Below are 6,127 nucleotides of genomic sequence, written 5' to 3' on the forward strand. Positions count from 1 at the left end.
CCCCCTGTGGGCTGGGTCCGGACATGATTGGGAAGCTTGAAGCGATGAAGTCGAGCCTTGGGTGCTAGAACTCGAAGTTAGAAGGGATAAGGAAAAGTTTGGCGCAAAACAAGGCGTCCCTTGGCTCCTTTATAAAGGCAACATATATTAAACGCCTCCACCTAAGCCTGAAAACCCGCCTATTCCTAAGGAATCATACCAATGGAACGGTTGGGTTATCCACTTTCGTATTGATGAGAATCCCGCGATAAGGGGACACGATCTCTGCTTCGACAAGACGTGCCAATAAAAACCGCGCCTCGAAACATGGAACGGTGGGACAAGAAACGGTTCGAAATAATGATCGGGCAAACGTGATGTCACGTTACAAAAAGTTGTCAGTGGATTGGACTGGTGCAATATTATGTTCCCTACGGTTGTGTGTGGTACTTGTATTGCAGCTCCGGACACGTTCATTATGTCCGAAGACTATCTTGGAGTATTCAGAAAGGGGAACCCACCTCGCAATGCCGAAGACAATCTACGTGCCGGACACCTCGTCATTGAAGTCTGGTTCAGGGGCTACTAAGGGAGTCCTGGACTAAGGGATCCTCGGGCATCCGACCTATTGGACATGGGCCAGACTGATGGGCTGTGAAGATACAAAGACGAAGACTCTACTCGTGTCTAGATGGGACTCTCCCTGGCGTGGAAGGCAAGCTTGGCGACCAAATATGAAGATTCCTTTCTCTGCAACCGACCTTATGTAACCCTGGATCCCTCCGGTGTCTATATAAACCGTAGGGCTAGGTCCGTAGATAAATAATCATAGTCAGACAGGCTAGACTTTTAGGGTTTAGCCATTATGATCTCATGGTAGATCAACTCTTGAAATACTAATATTCATCAAGATCAATCAAGCAGGAAGTAGGGTATTACCTCCATAGACAGGGCCCGAACCTGGGTAAACATTGTGTCCCCCGTCTCCTGTTACCATCGACCTTAGACGCATAGTTCGGGACCCCCTACCCGAGATCCGCCGGTTTTGACACCGACAGACACCACATGATGATCGGGTGTGATAGACTCTACGTTCAAATACAACGGGTGCAAGGCAGTTTTGCACATGCGGAATACTCAGGTTAAACTTGACGAGCCTGGCATGTACAGACATGGCCTCGGAACACTAAAGACCAAAAGGTCGAACATGAATCATTTAGTAGATATGATCAACATTGACATGTTCACCATTGATGACTACTCCATCTCACGTGATGATTGGACATGGTTTAGTTGATTTGGATCACGTATCATTTAGATGACTCGAGGGATGTCTATCGAAGTGAGAGTTCTTAAGTAATTTGATTAATTGAACTTAATTTATCATGAACATAGTATTGATAGTTTTTGCATATCTATGTTGTAGATCAATGGCCCGTGCTACCGTTCCCTTGAATTTTAATGCGTTCCTAGAGAAATCTAAGTTGAAAGATGATGGTAGCAACTACATGGGCTGGGTCCATAACTTGAGGATTATCCTCATTGCTGCACAGAAGAATTATGTCCTTGATGCACTGCTAGGTGAAAAGGCCTGCTGCAGAAGCAGATGCTGATGTTATGAACGTCTAGCAAAATCGATCTAATGACTACTCTATAGTTCAGTGTGCCATGCTTTACGACTTAGAATCGGGACTTCAAAGACGTTTTGAACGCCATGGAGCATATGAAATGTCACAGGAGTTCAAGTTTATATTTCAAGCAAATGCTCGAGTTGAGAGATATGAAGTCTCCAACAAGTTCTATAGCTGCAAGATGGAGGGGAACAGTTCTATCAGCGAACACATACTCAAAATATTTGGGTATCATAATCACTTGACTCAGCTGGGAGTTAATCTTCCAGATGATAGTGTTATGGACAGATTTCACCAATCACTGCCACCAAGCTATAAAGGCTTTGTGATGAACTATAATATATAAGGGATGAACAAAACAATTCCCGAGCTCTTCACAATGCTTAAGACCGCGAGGTATAAATCAAGAAGGAGCATCATGTGTTGATGGTTAGCAAGACCACTAGTTTCAACAAAAAGGGCAAGGGAAAGAAGGGGAACTTCAAGAAGAATGGCAAGCAAGTTGCCACTCCCGGGAAGAAGCCCAAAGCTGGACCTAAGCATGAAACTGAGTGCTTCTACTAGAAAGGGACTGGTCACTAGAAGTGGAACTGCCCCAAGTATTTGGCGGATAAGAAGGATGGCAAAGTGAACAAAGGTATATTTGATATACATCACTACAAACAAATACACTTCCGTTATGATACGTGTTTGTCACAGTAGGTCACTGATGACCCACAAGTATAGGGGATCTATCGTAGTCCTTTCGATAAGTAAGAGTGTCGAACCCAACGAGGAGCAGAAGGAAATGATAAGCAGTTTTCAGTAAGGTATTCTCTGCAAGCACTGAAATTATCGGTAACAGATAGTTTTGTGATAAGGTAATTTGTAACGGGTAACAAGTAATAAAAATTAATAAGGTGCAACAAGATGGCCCAATCCTTTTTGTAGCAAAGGACAAGCCTAGACAAACTCTTATATAAAGGAAAGCGCTCCCGAGGACACATGGGAATTATCGCCAAGCTAGTTTTCATCACGTTCATATAATTCGCATTCGGTACTTTGATAATTTGATATGTGGGTGGACTGGTGCTTGGGTACTGCCCTTCCTTGGACAAGCATCTCACTTATGATTAACCCCTATTGCAAGCATCCACAACTACAAAAGAAGTATTAAGGTAAACCTAACCATAGCATGACACATATGGATCCAAATCAGCCCCTTACGAAGCAACTCATAAACTAGGGTTTAAGCTTCTGTCACTCTAGCAACCCATCATCTACTTATTACTTCCCAATGCCTTCCCCTAGGCCCAAACAATGGTGAAGTATCATGTAGTCGACGTTCACATGACACCACTTGTCGTGGAATTGTCACAGCAGATGTCCTTAGTGTCAGGACTTAGTCGCGAGGCCAACGCATCTATGTGGTAGCTTGAGAGGGGTTGAGTGGAACGAGAGACACGAGGTTTTTACCCAGGTTCGGCCCCTCACGGTGGAGGTAAAAGCCTACATCCTACTTCATTGATATTGATGATGATGACCACGGTTACAAGAGTGCTCTATCTCGAGAGCTATTGTCTAAACCTAACTTGTCCAACTTGTGGAACTTGTGAATCTTGTCCCCCTTGGGGTGCCCTGCCCCTTCGTATATATGTTGAAGGGGCGGTTTACATGTGGAGTCCTATTAGGATTAGGACTAGTCTGTCTCTAATACGAACCGGATATAATTCCAGGTCTTAACTCCTTGTAGGACAAATATTCCTCATGCCTTTCCTCTTAAACCGGCTCACCGTTAAACGTGAACCGGCCTTCTGGGCCTTGGGCAATGTCATCCGTCTGTCCCGCACGCCGGATCACTAGTGAGTCATAATGACCAGGTGGGTTGCTTGTAAACCGCCAGGTCAGGGCGGGTCGCTGGTAACTCACCAAATGTCAGCGGGGTCTTCAGATAAACCGCCAAGTCCGGCCGGGTTAACTTCCAGCCGGTTTACACCGCGGGGTATATCCCCGACATTAGCCCCCAAGTTTAGCTTGGATTTATTCATGGTAAACTTATGCTGGAAAATAAACACAAGAACAAATTTGACAGGTTATGCTCCGGGTTAAGAATTTTTGTAAACCGGTACCTGATCATCCTTAAGTCCTTGTTATTTACTCCTTCTGGGAAATCCGGGTCAATAGACCAGCTTCATAATCAATTTGCCGACATTGGTTTCTCATAGAGAAATATTGTGAAGAATAATCCACTTGAGTCGGCTTCCAAAGAGCCGGTTTAAGAAATATGGGTCTGAAAATACTTATATGATATTCAGCCGGTTTGAAGATGTAAAACTTGCCGGTTTAATATTACCAAAATGCACTAGTGCATAACCGGGAAATAGCACCGGTTCGTAAGGCCCTTTAGTGCCGGTTCAGGAACCGGCACTAAAGGTTCGGCACTAAAGGCCCCCCCCCCTTTAGTACCGGTTCAGCACGAACCGGTGCTAAAGGGGAACCACGTTGCACGAGCCAGCTCCGGGGGCCGGGATCCCTTTAGTACCGGTTGGTAACACCAACCGGTACTAAATGGTTGTGGGTTTTTGTTTTATTTTGTATTTTTCAATTAAATTTGTGTTATCAATTGAATTTAGGATTGTTTTACGTTATAATGAGTTGTAGTCGTCATCATCATCATCATCATCATCGCATATTAATAAATAAATAAACTCTAGCTAGCTAAAAATCATCATAGTCGTCTAATTACCACTATTTAATCATCATAGTCATTACCGCTAGCTATCTAATCATCATCAACGCTGGCTAGCTTAAAGAGGAAACATTCACTATGTAACAGAAGCAAAGATATCATCAAGTTCAACATAATCATCACCAACTTCGAAGTTCAGGACACGGACATGAGACAAGTACTAATTAAGAGCATGAACTAGCTAGTAGTTACTGATCCTGCTGCTCCCTCTCAGGTAGAATAGCATAGAACATGTATAGCTCTCCTGATTCATTATACTGGAGCATGCAGATGAATCTATCTCATAATCTTGGGTTGCGCTTCTCCTTGCTGCCCCCTAGTACTTCTCTGCGATCGTTAACAATTTTGCTCCAATCTTTCACTATTAAGCATTCTTCGGTTTCAGAAATCCTGAATGCACTCATGTGCAATGTAGGAAATTTTGGTCATAAGCTAACCATTGACATGCGACCTTTTGTCTCGATCCACTGAGGCACAACTGTCATCGGAAGTCCCTGTTGAAGAACATCGTATAGTAATTAATATACTAAGCAATGAAAGTTTAGCTTCAAAAATAATGTATGCAAAAGATGCACTAATTAAGGACAAATATTTAAAATCTTACCATCTTTTGATTATAGATGTGACCGTAGTTCAATACGATCACCATTGGTCGCACGTTTTGAGTACTAACATTTCTAAGTTTAGGAAAAAAAATTGTCTTGACAGTATTAAGATCCTCAAGCCATGAAACATAATGACTTAGCTCCTCGCAGTTTAGTTGAGCCCTGGGGCAGTAGTAGGTCCTGTCTACCAAGCACCGGACATGTTTGCTTGAACCGAAATAAGCTGACAATACAAATTAGTTGTCAACTATTTTTGAATAAACTGTATCAAAGACATAAACATATGCATGCATGGTTGAGAAAAACTCACCAAATGGTAGAACTGGAGGCGTTTGCACATCGACCCAGATGTCTATATTACCTTCAATATCATCTTCCGGACGAATATCAAAGGTGATAACCATATCAGTCTCAAATTCATAAGCCTTGCGTAGTGCTTGCCAAGTTTTGCATTCAAAATGGGTGTATGTGTCTCCATTGTATAATTTGACGTTGAAAGTATACCCATGCTCCGTCTTCAAGTAAACTCTCTTTACCTCCATATCATCTATAGCACTAAAACCTATCTTATCCAAGACAAAAATTCTTGCATGGCAGGGGATGCGCTAGTAGAATAGTGAAAATTTAAAATTATAAGTTGAAGCAAATGAAGCATAAGTTTTGCATTCAAATAATAATTGACAAGGTGACTTACTGTATCAACTTCGAATGTCTCATCCAGCTTGATGCTGAAGCGCCTACCATCAACAAGGAAATTTTGGTCGCACAGGCCGCGCTGGTCTTCACAGTGTTCGCACATAATGAAATCTTTTTCGTCGTCAGATGACATTTCCTATGTTCATATAGGTGAAACATTAAACACCTATATCTAGCCAAATATATATTCATCTAACATTTGACATTAATATATCTAACTATATATTCAATTGACACTACTATATATTTAACTTTTCTAGTTCAAATCTCATATAACTAGTTATATTAATTATTGAACTAGTTCAAATCTCATATACCTAAATTTTCTTACTAAAAATAAACTAGTTATATTAATTATTGAACTAGTTCAAATCTCATATACCTAAATTTTCTTACTAAAAATAAACTAGTTATATTAATTATTGAACTAGTTCAAATCTCATATACCTAAATTTTCTTACTAAAAATAAACAAGTTATAGTAATTAT

Source organism: Triticum urartu, chromosome 4A, assembly GCF_056163025.1.
Source record: "Triticum urartu cultivar PI428250 chromosome 4A, HENAU_Tu73, whole genome shotgun sequence".
Classification (NCBI taxonomy): Eukaryota; Viridiplantae; Streptophyta; class Magnoliopsida; order Poales; family Poaceae; genus Triticum; species Triticum urartu.